The sequence below is a fragment of the Myodes glareolus genome, chromosome 9 (genome assembly GCF_982192425.1).
Source record: "Myodes glareolus chromosome 9, mMyoGla1.1, whole genome shotgun sequence".
In the NCBI taxonomy this organism is placed as follows: Eukaryota; Metazoa; Chordata; class Mammalia; order Rodentia; family Cricetidae; genus Myodes; species Myodes glareolus.
This window is the reverse complement of record NC_142034.1, coordinates 30,095,451-30,111,757: the sequence shown is the minus strand read 5'-3', so window position 1 is coordinate 30,111,757 and position 16,307 is coordinate 30,095,451. Positions and strand designations below refer to the sequence as shown.

Here is a 16,307-nt window from a genome sequence, read left to right as displayed (position 1 = left end):
TTACCTCTCCAACTCTGTAGTTAGAATAAATTTTCTTTTATTTAAATATTAATAGTGCATGACTAACATGGTATATTATATAATGGAGCTTATATAAGCATAAAAATACTAGGAAAGTAGATGTAAATAGGTGATTCTAAATATGGTTACAAAAGTTTTGGGTAAGAAAACTGACTGCGTAACAACTAATCTTTTACAAGGAGGTTTTGTTTTTGTTTTTGTTTTTTTTTTTTTTTTTTTGGTGGGGAGTCAAGGTGTTTTATAGGCTTCAGGTAGGTTTTGTATTCACGCATTTAAGATGAGAAACTTTTGGGATTTGAGACCATGGCAAAAAAAAAAATACACAGGGCATTCAGAGCAGAAGAAAGCAATAAGCATTCTAACATGGGTATCAGAAAAACAATGCAGAAGAGAGAGGAATTTCAATTTGGTCTACACAAATGAGTAATCTATTGACCTCTCGATGACTTCTTGATTATTCCCCATGAAACAACTGTGGATCATCAGCTAAGATGAGATATATAGAACAAATGTAGTTTCTGAAGGTTCACAGGAAAAATTCAGTTTTAAGTTATTTTATACTTTTTTCAAAAGATAGATCTCCTTGAGTTCCACAGATTTTAGCCATTGCTTAATAAGTTTTCTATACTGTTTCACATTCAGCATTCACTATTTCTAGAAAGCATTAACTATGACCATTGTTTTTGCCTATATACTTCCTTTATTCTTGAAATAGCAAAATGGAAACTAATGCAAAAGAAGAAATATAGATATCAGTAGATTTCATTCAATACTCTCTTTATCTAAGAGATTCTGGGCACTAGATGTAAATTACCATACTTTTTAAACCGTTAAAGAAATAGAAATAAAAAATCCAGTAGCTACCAAATGGGAGTTTGCATGATAGACTGACATGAAGAAATGTCTCCAAGTAGAGACATTTTACAAATAAAAATAATTACAATTTTATTTCTTTATTTGATAAACAACGCCTTCGCCCACTTTGGAAGCTTGGTAATATTTTCAATTATATCTTCATAATAAAAAAATGAATCTAAGTTTAAAATTATCAGCTTCTGTATGAAAAATAACATTACACATGCTTCGAAATATTTAAATTTGCAACATTCTGTATTCAACTATGACTATAGAGCAGCTAATGAAAATATTTTTGAAGTCATTATTTTTTACCCAACATTGTGGCTTTCTCATGTTTTCCACCATTCATTTTTTATCAACTATTGAACTTATGAGATTTCAAACAAGCAGGAACCTGCAAGGCCTTGCATCCTCACTAATTAGTTCTTCGCTAGGTAACTAAATCTAAGTATATAACTGGAAAACACTTGAGAGACACAGAACATGAATTTTATTTTATGTGCTTTTCTAAGATGCCTACAGCTATCTAAAGAGGGTCTAGCCCTCGCTTGCAAGACAGAGGGTGTGAAAGACACACTTACTGCAGTAAACATATCTTCTGGGATAGTTCCTGTAAAATTGCTTTACCATGGCATTGTTTACCTAGAGAAGGATGTGTGGTACCATACTTGTTTGGGCTTGTGGATTGCTGCTATGTGCATGTAGAGCAGGAGTGACCATGTATATGTCAATGGCATGTGCATGTAAAACAGGAATAACTGTATGTATGTCTGTGTGTGTCTTGTGTATTGACATGTGCATGTAACACAGAAATAGCTCTGTGTGTATATTAATAACATGCATATAGAGCAGGACCTATTTTGTGTTTATAAATATTTGATAAAATTCTCCCAAGTGTGAAATCATAATATTTTCTCTTCACAGAGCTACATATTTCTGTGAAGTTCACAGAGTTGGGATGAAAGCACAAGCCATATGAAACAGTTTGGCAAAAGAAATACTTCTATTCATTACTGGTTTTGCATAAGAACATTCTGTGGAAAAATCTGTTTACTGTAGCTCATGTCTGTGTCTTCACAACAGGTGAAAGGGCCATTTAGAGGGGGACATTTTTAAAACAAAATGAGTTTGTACTTATGTAGAGACTACAGTAACAAAGAAATGTATTTAACTGCAGGATGCTGTTTGTTTCCACAGAATATACATGCACTTTTCTGGTCTAAGTGCACATTTAAATCCACATAAAAGGGGCACTTTATTTTGCCAAGGACCCTGAGTGGGATAATGCAAACTGACTGAAAAGAGATGAGTTTCACTATTGCCTGTATTCCAAGCCTCTAAATCTATCAGAATCAGGATAAAGCTAAGTGGATGTCATCAGCTGCACTCTGCCCTTTTTCTAATACATAATTTTAGGCGTTTAAGGGTCTGAGCGAGCTATGCTAGGTTTCTCATTTATTGAATATTCTATCACCTTGATAAAATATATAGAAACAACTTATCATAAAACGATTGATTAAAATGCCCAGACTGTGAAGAACATTATATTTTTGCCTTAAATTCCACAGGCTAAAGGCTAAATATATTAAGTAAACTTTCTCAGTATATGAGAGGTATCCTATTTAACTGTCAAGACTGAAAAAAAATCTAACATTTATTCAAAGCCGAAGTGTACATTTGAAATAATGTTTTCTTCTCTTAAAAGTATTTTTCTTCCATTTAAATTTATCTCTTTCTTTCATGACCACCTTCTTCAGCAAAACCACCAACTATTTTCATCCTCCCATTTCCCAGCCATTTGTCATATTCCAATTCAATCCCTGCTTCAGACTGGCTGCAGTTTAGAAGAAGCCTTTGTGATTTTCCAGGGCTTGTCTGGTTTTAATAGGATTCAACTTAAGCCTGGGTTTTAAACGCTGATATATAGGTGACTTTACTGATGCTTCACTTAATATTGAGAACTTACAGCCAGAAGATGAGGGGAAAGCAAAGCAGAACTTGTAATTTAGCACATAGAGCCATCCAAAAAACACACATCCCTTTCTCTGCCCAAGTTACTTTGCTTCAATGTATGCCATCATATTCCACACAGACAACATCATTCAGGGTGGTGATGCATTGTTCATTCATCAACATGTCCATGTCTGTTCCAAGTGATCTCTGTCTCCAAGTACATCCTTCCTCTGTTAGTTCGCAGTCCTGACAATGGTCAGTAGCTTTAATGACAAGGCAGTGTAAGCAAGGCAGTGTCCTTTACAAATGATTCTCATTTCTCCATTTTTTGCCGTGAGTTATCATCTCTTACTGTATTCAGTGAGTGGTGTTCATGGGTACAAACCTATATGAAAAAACTTGTTCTCTGAAGAAACAATAGGGGCTGCTTCTTCTATGCCACAAAGTAAAACCAAAATCAAACCAACAAAATGTTTTTATTCAGCAGAGAGTGAGAATATCAGGGAGCCTGTAAACTAGACTTCAGGGACTATAATAACCCAAGAACATCTCAGCTCACTGTGCTATAAACAAGAAAAAGGACACTAAGAGTCAAGGCAAGGAATGAATAGAATTCAGCACCAATTTGTGGTGTGTTTCTTCCATATTCCTTCTGTACAGTTATTTCTTCATGTCAGATGAAGTCTAACCATTTGAGATGACTGAACACTTTTCTATTTGGATGCTTTGGGTATTTTACTAAGGTAAAAGTCAAATGGGACAAGTCATTAAATTTTAAGTTAGAAATCCAAATTAACTTGCAGTGAATAGGTAACCTGTAGCTGTGCCATGTTTCAGTGATTTAGCTACATTAGTTATTTGAAGATGCTATCAAAATTTAGCATTACGTTGGTCGAAAATCCTTAGTCAAGTTGGAGTGTTTTATGAGTTATAAGCAATGTCAGTTTCACAGCAGTGCTATTTAGACACTATGTCTTCAGTGTCTCATATCTGTGCTCTACTTTGCACCTGAAACTCCCGTCAGTTATACCAAGGCCCCTAATATTCCTGCCCTGCATCTCATTTGTATTTTATTATTAGTTATTCAACAATTTCATACTTGTTTTGGTGATATACACTGCTTCCCAACTTTTACAGGATATACTCCTGCTTCCCTTGTTACCCCACTTTGTGAACTACTTTCTCCCCTAGACAAATTTGTGCTGCCTAAACATTCCTGAATGTGTAGCCTTCCACAGCTGACTTATTCGGGGAAACTCTTAGGATAGAGTGATTTGTCTTCTTCTTACAGCACTAATAATCTCCAGTAGTTCCTCGACTAGTGTTATAACATTGTGCCTAACTGTCTTCTCCATGCTGGTATTTGATCTTGGTTTGGCGTGCCTTGGTCTGTGCATGCTACTGGGAGTTCATATTTACAGCTGCTCTGCTATGTCCAGAAGACAGTGTTTCCTTGTAGGTACCTTGTAGGTTTTATACTCTTTCCACTCTTCTTCTATATGATCCCCAACCTTTTAGTTGTGGGTTTACTAAAGGACTGTCTGTCAGTGACAGAAATACTTGCTAGGTCCTAGAGAGAGGAATCAGTGATTGATATTGCTTGTGGCTCTTTCAGAGTACCATAATTTGATTGACAACACCAATGCTATGTGGATCACAATTGCCTGTAACCCCAGTTCCCAGGGATTTGATGTCCCCTTATGACCTATGAGGACACCACACACACGTGTACACACACATATATACAGATACACATATACAAATAAACTTGTGAATATATTTGATATAGCTGAGATACCGTTAATTATGTTGTCTATAGTGTGGACTCTGACGTGACACTTATGACATATGAAATTAAAAGACCATCATAAAGCACAAATTGTGCTTGGTAACTCATGAGGCCTCCTGAACAATGAGATATCGGGGACCTGAAAATTTTCTCCCACTGGTTGCAGGAAATATTCCTCAGTTCTTTTTTATTGTAAAATACATGAATTTCTCTGAAATAAAAACAATAACCTAGTGTAAGTTTGAAGGCCCCTTGAAGGTTGTCTCTACTGCACCAGTTTGGAAACTGTAGCATCTACCATAAGGGACTGATATATGATCATCAAGAATTTTTCTACATTGACAAATTACTTTTAGTCCTGTTAACCTTTTTTTTTTAAAAAAAAACCAACACAGAGGAAAAAGTTTTTCTCTTCTATTGGAAATTCATTCCCATCCACATGGTACTTTAGCCCCAAAATACCTTCCTTAGATCTACAGGAATATTTAAGAAATTGTTACCTTCTTTTATTCTTGCTGGCTTAATGAAGTTCACAAGTGCATCCCATTCCCCATACCATAGTTTATAACATTGTAGATTATACCCTAATGCTTCAAGTTATATTGCAAAGTAAATGGTCACATCAACCAGATCTACCTCACATGAAAAATTTATCCCTTAGATATAAGCATGGTGTTCTATTTCCCTTTAAGTAGAATGTTAAGAACACATAGTGATGTTTGCAAAAGAAATATCTAATCATTGTCATTTAATTGGGTCTTTATAATAACACCATTTTATAGACCACACTACCACTGAAGGATTAAACAGATTAGTTATGAAATTGGGATGTGAATTGACATCTCTCTAACTCTAACTTCTTGTTAATATGTGGTACTTACACAGATCTTCATTACACAAGAGTAATTGGTTTCTGAAGGGGTCAGAGAGTGCTGTGCCCAACATAGCAAAGTTTGTCTTATTTCTTTACTAGAATAGGTAAAGGGAAATTGTAGCAGGTGCTAAATAAACAAACAAATATATTTGAAAAATAAATAAATGTATAAAACTGCATAAATTGAAGTTTTTAAAAGCCTCTTTGACATTTTGATCAAGGAGACTGTGAGACAGAACAGATAAAAATTAATGTTTTGTAATCAGGAAGTAGGGCTCAAGTTCTGTCTGAGACCTTTATTATTTGGGTGATAACAGGCAAGTTTTTAAATTGCTCAGATGCACATTTTTAAATAATGTTACAATTTTACAAGCTTATATTAGTTATATATTCAAGGACAGTATGGCTTTAATAAGTTATGTAAAATATTTTGATCATATTCTTTCCTTTCACCCAACACCCCCAAGTTCTTTCCCCTACTCATCAAACTCATCTCACTGTCTCTGTCTCTTTGTTTCAAAAATGTATTAAGAAAACAATAGTAAAACAAAAACATAGCGTGTGTTTTATATTGGTGAATGACTTCTGGGCATGGTTGATAAACAGAATGACAATGTACTGGAGAAAATGGACTTTACCACTCCAGCACACATCTATTGCCAGCACTTTCTTGATTAGGCATGGGATCTTGTGCTCACTTTCCCTTCTCTGTGCTAGGATTTTGTCTGGTTTGAGCCTGTGCAGTGTTGTGGCAGCATCTCTTTAAGTTCATATGTATGTCTGTCATGATGTGTCTAGAAGATAATCTTTTCTTGTAATCATGCGTTACCTCTGGCTGTTTCAATACAAACCCACCCTCAACCTCTGGATAGATCCGTGAATAGGGGTTTTGGTAAGTATATTTCATCTGGGACTGATTGCTACAAAGTCTCTCACTCTCTGAACATTGTCCTTGGGTCGTTTTAAGGTGAAGATACTGAAACAGAAGGTCATTGAGAGATCTTGAGATTCTCTATCTTAAGTTGAGCTGATACTGCCAGATCTTAGCCCCATCTTATAGCAAGTAGTACAGACTTTTTTTGTTGTTGTTGTTACGATTGACACTTAAGGGCATATAAGTATTTACCATGGAGAGATCTTTAGCAATTTCCCTTGAATGACCTTGGCACATCATGTACCACAGGCATATTTTCTTCTTTTCCCTTCATCCTCTGCTTTGATTTGGCAGCAAGAAAAAATGTTTAATCTGCTGGTCCTTTCTAGGATGATACAATCATACCAAATAAAAGTTAGCAAAATGTTACTTCAGGGTCACATCTAACTTACTGTCTAATTTTTAAGAGAAGACATTCTTGGAGTGTATCTATAGTTACTACCAGTTTTCTGTGATGCCTTCTGGATGATAGAATCATCCCTGTAGCAATGGTTCATCCCCAAAATGGTGAATTATTCATTGGTTGAATAGAAATCGTGTCAAGCCCTGTTCTGGAAACATCAAAATCCTAGACCTTTAACTCTTCCATGCTAACACTGTTTCACAGCAGAACTCTAAATGTGATTCAGTAGCTGCTAAGTGAAGAACATGCCCTTTGGGTAGTTCCCAAAGACACTGTCTAAATTCTTTACATTTGGAATGAGTCATTTGCTTTTACGACCTAGGTATTGTGCAACCTCTTCAGAAACAATAAAGGTACGAACAAACCCCAGGTGAAACTATTTCTTAAAAATCTTATTTTCTAAGTCCAGGAATTCATGTGCCTAATTATAATTGGCAGGAGTCAGTCACAGGAGAAACTCCATCCCCCATGACTGGCAACACCACTTAACCTCATGTGTTTATGCTGCTGACTGATAGTTTGTGTTTCTGCAAGGTTTTGTAAGGTCTTAGAGGAGACACTGCTTTAAAAAAGAAATGCAGAGGATCGTGAATGGAAAACACAGAGGCAGATTTTTTTTTCTTCTGTGCAACGATGATAAATGGTTTGTTTATGAAGTTAAGTTCTGTAGAAATTACACAGGTAAGCTGTATTCAGTCTCCACTTAGAAAACAAATATAGAATGCACGTCTTAAAGGGAAGTTTCTCTCTGGTGACTTCTGAAGCCCTGATCAGCATAGGCGATCCCTGTTTAACTGCTTCACAGGTCTCATGCCCACTGTGACTCAATAAGTGTTTTAAGATGGTCTAGGTCACCGGGGTTCCTCAGCCTCAGCACTACTGATCTTTTGAGTCAGGTATTTCTTTATTGTGGATACTACTCTGCATTGTAAAATGCCTAGCAGCATCCCTGGCCTCATCACTAGCTGCTAGCAAAGACATCCTCTCCCATTGTGACAATCAAAACTATCTTTAGACATTGCCAAATATCCCTCGGAAGACAAAATTCCCTCCAGTTGAGAATCATTGGTTTGGATTATGGCACCTGAAGAAATAGCTCTACAATTTCAGTGGCTTAACATCTCAAATATTTATTTCTGATTCATATGAATGATACCGGGCAGCTTTCCCAGGAAATTGCCATCTAAGTAGCAACTCAGTATTCTGAGTGACTTTGATTTTATGGCATTCCCAATCAGTATATTCTTCTTATTTTACCATAGAAAGTCAAAGACTAGAGTTGAGCAATGCTCTTAAATATTTATGTCAGAGATGACATACTCCACATCCATCTACATTTTACTCATCAGAGTAATGCATGTGACTATTCCAAACTGACAAGGATTAAAAAGTAAGGTAATCCTCAAGATAACAGAGAGCACAGCGTCAGAATATGTCTAGCACAGATATCATGTGCCCATCTTCTGTGTCATCAGTCAGCTTGGGTTGCTATGGGGAACTTCAACAATGTAATGGGGGCAGAAAGTGAGATAGTATCATGTTTGATATCATGGATTGTGGGGCCAATTTACTTGAGACTGGTCCCGAGATATACACTCATGTTTCTAGGTAAGTAAATAACCTCAAAGTACCTGAGCCTCAATTGCAGAACAGCAGCTAACAAAATGGCTGTCTTGAAGAGATGTGGCATGAGATAAATCTGGGACTGGAGCGATTGCTAATGTTTAAGAATATTGACTGCTCTTCCAGAGGACCAGGGTTCAATTCCCAGCACACACATGGTTGCTAGCAAATGTTTGTAGTTCTAAGATCTGAACACACCACACAGACATACATGTAGGCAAAATACCAACACAAAATAATAATAAAAAAAACTATGGAAGAGATAAATCTATTACAATGTGTAAAAGCCTTGGGAAAGTGCCTAATATCTAATAACACACAGTTAATATTTAAAACAAATGAATTAATACGTACATACATAGAATAATTTGAATGTTTTCTGTGAAATATATTGATAAGATAGACAAAGAAGAGAGTTGTTCATTAGTAGAAAATTCTTGATTCTTATATATAACAACTCTGGGGCTGTAAATAGAAATATATAGTGAAAGTAAAATATTTAAAGGCATATCTTATAATATGGCTTGAAACTGTTTTTCATGGTCAGAAGAATGAAGCAGTAAATGCTATAAAATCTTTGAGAATATGTTGTAAAATTTCAACTTAGACAAAATGAGAAAGGGATAGTTACTGGTGGCCCATCAAAGTTCCATTGATACAAATAAAAACATTTCTCTTGCTTACTATTAAAACTGTACTAGATTATAGCCCATAAAATACATTCATTACCATTTTACATATCACATTATTTAAAATATCAGAAAAGTACTAAGTATAGACAGGTGAGATAGCTCTTCCTATAAAAGAGCTTGATGTCAAGGCTGAAGACCTGAGTTCAATTTCTGGAAGCCATATGGAGGAAGCTGAGAACCAACACAGGCAGTGTGTCTTCTGACCTTCATATGCACATGGTGGCAATCATACATGTGAGCACAACACATATACACAAACAAATAAATGTTTTATAAAGAGCATCAATCCATCTATTATTCTATCTGCATTAACATATTCCAGCATTCCCTTCCAAGAAAACTTATCAGTGTTTTGTGGCCATTCTGAAACAATATGAAAGCATGTGGTATTTAAAACCCATTGGGCGAGTGTCACTGATATAAAACAAGACACAGCAGAGTTCCTTTATATGACAATTGTGTTTTCTTTAGAATGTATTTATGAAACTCTTTCTATCCATATTGCATAAAGGTAAATGTCCTTCTCCAATTGTATCTTCACTTCATTTTTTTTTCTTTTGTGTAATTAAAGTGTTTTTATGTGTATGAATGTTTTGCTCAAATGTATGTGTATATAACAGGTGCATGTATGGTATACACAAAAGTCAGAAGAGGATATAAGATCCCTCAGGACTGTAGCTACAGAAAGTTCTGAGCTTCCTTGTAGGTTTTGGCTATGAAAGCAGGGTCTTCTAAAGAACAAGTGTTAGCAGCTGGGCCATCCCTTCAACATTCACACTGATTTCTTAAGGTTTCACACACACACAGCTTCTTCACAAGTCTCAGAATATTCCACATTCATAAACATGTTTTCTGTGCTTGTTAACACATTAAGGATAAGCCCAGCAGCACCAAAATGACTTCTGCATTAAGGAAAGAAACACAGACTTTGCATTGATTGACAGTGTGTTCATTGAGCAGCATAGAAAGGTGAGGTTGGAAAAGATGACAGATTCCTAACAAAAGACTTTAACAGAGTTGTATAAGGAACAAACTTGACTGACACCATGACCCCCGCCATGACCCTGAAGCACTCAGAAAAGCAAACATTACTCCAAATTGATGCTATCAAGCTATATCCACAGGTTACTTCCAACATACAAATGGGTGTTTGGGGCATCTATAACATAATATCCTACTTCAGCAAGTAATCATCAACACACAAATACACAATACTTTATTCTGGGTCAGGAACCTGGAATAATATATGACAAGATTAAATCTATGCACTAATTTGGAATAAAAGCTGATTGCATGCACTATATAAGGCACTACATTGTTCTTGGAAAGGCAGGTTGAACTTAAAACAGACTGGGTACACAAGCAGGCTAAGTATATATTCATAAATGACATCCAGGGGTATTGCTAATTTTGCTATGCTTTCTGGAAACAGTTCAGTCTTTGGGGGTTTTAAGCGTTTTTGTTTGTTTGTTTGTTGTTTTTTATAAAATGGAGTCATCACAGGCCTCCATTTCCTGTATTACTTTTGTCTTGATGTCTCTTCTGCAAAGAAGTCAGGTCTAGTTGCATTGATCCTCTTCACATTTTGTTTTCTCCTTAGCCACTTACATTGTTAAAGCCCCAGAACCTCCATTTTTTAAACAGATTCCCAGTGGCGACACACAACAGTTTAGATCTCATCTACCACCTTCCCTCTCTTCCCAAGCTCTGTCTGAAATGTCCATTCTCAGCTGGCAAGTCTGTGGAAACTTTGGATTGCAGAGCACAACTGGTGCCAGTCTTTCCCAGTTACATTTGGCCAGTGGTTCCCATCTTACTCTCTCTGCATCCTGGTCAACTATAATGTGAACAGTCTCTTTATGTCTTCTCACCGCCATGAACTAAGCTACTCAGCCATGCCTTTCCACCAAGATGGAAAAAAAAAATCTCTGAAACTGAAAGCCCAAGTAAATACTTCCCTCTTCAGCTGTTTCCAACAGGATCAGCGGTCACAATGACCCAACAGTAATCAATGTACAATCCAACCGATAGCAATCCTATTAATATTGGCTTGTTATGCTTTAAAAAAAACTATGCAGACTTTAATTTTGCCATGTTTATCAAGAAGCATTTCAAAGAGGACCATTGTTATGGTCAAAAGAACTTCTTAATAACATATGCTCCTGGGCTAGAGAGATGGTTCAGTCCACATGGTGCCTGCTAGGCTAGCACAATTCTGGAGGACAGAACCTTAATGTCACCATGAAAAGAAGAGGATAGTGAATACAATCTATAATTCAAGCCCTGGAGAGACAGAGACAGGAATATCCTTGATGTTCACTGTCCAGTTATCTAGACAAATTGTTGAGTCCAGATTCAGTGAGAGACCATTTATAAGTAATGTGGAGAATAATTTAGGAAGACATTAACTTCCACTGACTTCCTATCGCCACAAAAAGGCACAAACAGATACAGTTCCCTATACACCTGTATACACCTCAAGGATGACGCATACACAAATGATACACCCAAAAAACAAATGCTCCAATTTTCCATTTCACAATGACTCATAGCAAAGATTTATAAGTTTCCAAACCAAAGAAATAGTATATGTCTGACAATGGGTAGGTCTATGGTCCCTATTAGATAATTACATATTTTATGTGTATATAATGGGCCCAACACATTGTGCAAATGTTTGCAGTTGTACCTACTAGGAAACAGAAGATCATTTTTTCCTATGGAGTATCATTTGTATATCAGTTACACTCCAGCGTAGGTCACATACTCAGGGCAAGTTGGCCAACATAAAACAGGTTTTGTTGTCTGGTTTTTGTTTTGTTTTGTCATTGATTTTATTTACTTATATTTTCTTAGTTTGTTATAGAGTGATGTTTTACTCTTTTGACTTTTTCGGGGGAGCCTGCCACCCAGCTCCCAAATAAATCACTCACGGAGTTTTATTCTTGGTTATGCATGCCCAGTATTAGCTTGGTTTGTTTCTTGCCAGCTTTTCTTAGCTTAAATTATTTCTGACTACCTTCTGCTCCTGGGATTTTATCTTTCTCCATTTCTCTATACATTTCTTTCCTTCTTACTCCATGCCTAGCTGGGTGGCTGGCCCCTGATGGCCTCCTCTTCTTGTTCCCCTTTTCCTCCTCGTTCTCCTCATTTGTCATTTTATACTCTTTGCATGCTACCCTCGCCTACCCTTGCTTCTCACTCGCTATTAGCTGTCCATCTCTATTAGGACCATCAGTTGTTTTAGACAGGCAAAGCATCACAGCTTTACAGTTAATCAAATGCAGCATAAACAGAAGTCACACACCTGAAAGTAATATTCCCCAACATTTTGTTTTGTTTGTGTCTCTATGTGTGGATGTGAGAAAGAGAGAGGAGAGAGAGAGAGTGAGAGATAACATAAAATTGAATGGATAAGGGGGTCAGAGTTGGAGTTGGGGGAGAGGAAAGAATATGACCAAAATATACTTATAAAAAATTATAAAAGTTTTTAAGGCATATATCAAACTAAACTGTAAGTTTTAAATTTATGATCCTAATATTTAGCTCACATCCTAATATTTAGCCAACATCTGGTGAAGCATATCTGAAGATGAAGTCAGACATTGGTAGTACTAGCATGACTTCAGCTATTGTCAAAACACTTCATGCTACTGTTGTCTAATTGAATTCTTCTGTATGTTTAAAATCCATTAGTAACCTACATGGTATAAGCAAAACAAATTTAAGTATGTAATTGTCATTATTCATATATTTTTTATTAAATTTTATTAAAGTATCTTTCATTGTCTATGTTCATATAATGATGAGACCCATTTATGTTTTTATGGGGTTAGAAATGTTATCATCAGGAAAACATTAGATGAATATACTTTAAGAAACAAACAGCGGTATACGTCTTGCAGCGTGTACATGAGGTTTTGGTATAGCTTACCTCCCTATGGCTTATTTTGACAAACATCTCAAGCAGAATCTAAATAATAGATTACAGACACACAATGTTTCCTTCCATCTATAAAACTTCCCAGTGTGAAGAAATGTCTCAAAACTTCATTAAACATTAATAGCGATGAGCAACCTCCTTCACACAGTCCTTCTGCAGCCCAGCATTGCTAGAACTTCCTCTTGAAATGACCAGTCACAAGTCAGCCCAAGTGACAAGGATGGAGAGTGCTAATCACAAGTCTCTATTTGGCTTTGCCTTGGAGACTCGTTCCTCAGCTAATAGTTAGGGCAACTAGTTCATGAAAATCAGATTCTAAGCAGAGACCTTAGATTATGAATAGAAATTAGTTTTGAGATCAGCTTACTAAAGTCAGTCTGAACAAATGTTTAAGTTTATAAACTTTTCCTATATTTATTTTTCCCATGGAGACTATCCACTATATTACCATAAAATCCTATCCCATTGAAGTGGCAAAACAAGGAGAGGTAGAATGGATGATAAATTGTACTTAAATATAGACTCACAGTTTGAAGACATTTGTTCTTGGAGGTTTTTTTTTTTTAACAGAAGTAAGCTTTTATTTCCATGTTTCTTGGATTAAGTTGTCTGAGTTGGTTGCTTTGAGAGGGTTAGTCAAAGAGACCAAATCCCATATCTTCATCTAATTCCTCCGACTCTTCCTTGGCTTCAGCCTTTGCTGGGGCCGCAGCAGCAGCAGCAGCAGCAGCAGCAGCAGCAGCAGGAGCAGCAGTGGTGGCAGCAGCCACAGGGGCAGCAGCCACAGGGGCAGCAGCCACAAATGCAGATGGATCTTTGTAGTATGAGCGCCGGCTTGTTGGGGTTTCTGTCCCACCCAGTACCCCACAGCTGGCAAGCCCAAAGAAAATCAATCTTATAGAGAACTCTATAAGTTATAAAGCTGATTGGTCCATTAGGTCAGGCTACTTATTAGTTCTTATAACTTATCTTAACCCATTATTCTGATCTATGTTAGCCACACGGGCTCAGTACCTTTCTCAGTGTGACAGCTTACATGTTGCCTCTTCCTTCGGTTGTCTGCGCAGGAATGGCAGAGGAACCTCCCTGTTTCCCAGAATTCTCCTGTTCTCATTGCATCACCTCTACTTCCTGTCTGGTTTTCCCGCCTATACTGCCTGCCTGGCCAATCAGCGTTCTATTAAAATATGATTGACAGAATACAGACAATTCTCCCACATCAGATCAGCCAAAAAGGCTTTGACATTTTCAGCAAGTGGGAAGGTGTACTCAGTCTCCACAGACTCCAGAACCCGCTTGTACCCATTGATGATAGAGTGTGGCACTGAGGCAACTGTCGGGTAGCCAATCTGCAGACAAACACTGGCAACATTCCGGACACCCTCTTGGAAGCGAGAGTGCAGAGCCTGCTCTGTGATGTCAAGCACTTCTGGGTTGTAAATGCTGTCATTGTCAAACACCTGCTGGATGATCAGCCCAAAGGAGAAGGGGGAGATGTTCAACATGTCCAGCAGCGTGGCTACACTGGCTCCCACTTAGTCTCCAGTTTTTATCAGCTGCACATCACTCAGAATTTCAATGGTGCCCCTGGAGATTTTAGTGGTGATGCCTAAAGCTTGGAAGAAAGAGGTCTTCTCGGGCCCCAGACCAGTGTTCTGGGCTGGCACAGTGACCTCGCATGGGGTGATGGCACCAGCACGGGCAGCAGCGGGCACCTTATTGGCCAGCAGCATGTCCCGAATCTCAGTGAGGTCCTCCTTGGTGAACACAAAGCCCACATTTCCCCGGATTTGAGGCAGCAGTTTCTCCAGAGCTGGGTTGTTCTCCAGGTACCCCCGGATGGCCTTCCGCATCATGGTGTTCTTGCCCATCAGCACCACAGCCTTCCCTTGCAGGGACATGCAAATCTGCTGCATCTGCTTGGAGCCCACATTGTCTGCTCCCACAATGAAGCATTTTGGATAATCATCCAAAAGTTGGATGATCTTAAGGAAGTAGTTGGACTTCCAGCTTGCCCTGTCTTCCCTGGGCATCACGGCGGTGAGTCAGGGATTGCCACGCAGGGTTTATAGACGATGTCACTCTAACGAGGACGCCTGGCAAGAGCTGTTCTTGGAGTTTTTATGTGACTCTCATATTCTTAATAGGCCTATCCCCTGCATGTACAAGACCTGTACAAGATCAAGCCAGCCAAAATCTTAGAATGGATGGAGGAGGTGCTGATGAAGTCCTGGCTCTATCTGAGATGCTATTGACAATTGATGACTGCTGGAAAAGAGAAAGCCAGTCAGGTTTTTTTTTTCTTTTTTTCAGGGCTATAGGTCGCAAAATCCTGTTCATGCTTCATTAGATGGTCGCACACCCATGCACAAATAGGCATTACTAAATGGACTCAAATTAAAAGTAGAAAAAAAGAGTGAGGGCTGTTGTGGGATAATCCTTTTGTATACTGTAAAGATTTGTCACTTTTATTGGCTTAGTAAAACACTGATTGACCAGTAGTCAGGCAGAAATTATAGGTGGGCCAACCAGACTAGAATTCTGGGAAGAGGAAAGGGAGAGACAGTCACCTACAAGATGCAGAGAAAGCAAAGTGAGAATGCCTTATTGGGAAATGGTACCAAGCCATGTGAATAAACATACACAAGAATGATGGGTGAATTTAAGACAAAAGAGCTTGTTAGTAACAAGTCTGAGCTAACAGGCCAACACTCAATAATTAATATAAGCCTCTGTGTGTTTCTTTGGAGCAGAATTGTTTTGGAATGGGGTGGGATAGGAAGTCCTATCTACAGAGGGCACATTAAATTGGGAAAAAAGTGTGTGAGGAATTTCAAGGAGGAATTGGAAAGGTCAAAATAGGTTATGGACTTAAATAAGTATACAGATAACATTAAAAAATATTTCGTTCCATGTGGTATAGAATATCAATTCACGAACTTTCAGAAATTCTCTTTATTCTTTAGATACCATTACTTTCTCTCAAGAACAAGTTGAATTGAACAACCATGTGATTCAGCTGTACCATGCCTAAGCATATACTCGTAAACTTGCCTCAAGGAATCTAAGTCAGAGTATCTCCAGAGACCCTGTTCATCCATGTTAATTGGAGGGTATCCACAATAGTCACAGTGTATGGAATCAGCCTTCATGACAGTGGGCACACAAATGGACAAAGTAAAAAAAAGTTATGCATGCACAATGGAACTTTATTCAA

General features: G+C 37.7%; 1 pseudogene; it reads right to left on the bottom strand.

The window, feature by feature from the left end:
- Positions 1 to 13,675: 13,675 nt before the first annotated feature.
- Positions 13,676 to 15,167, bottom strand: LOC125408394 (large ribosomal subunit protein uL10-like; annotated as a pseudogene).
- Positions 15,168 to 16,307: the final 1,140 nt, after the last annotated feature.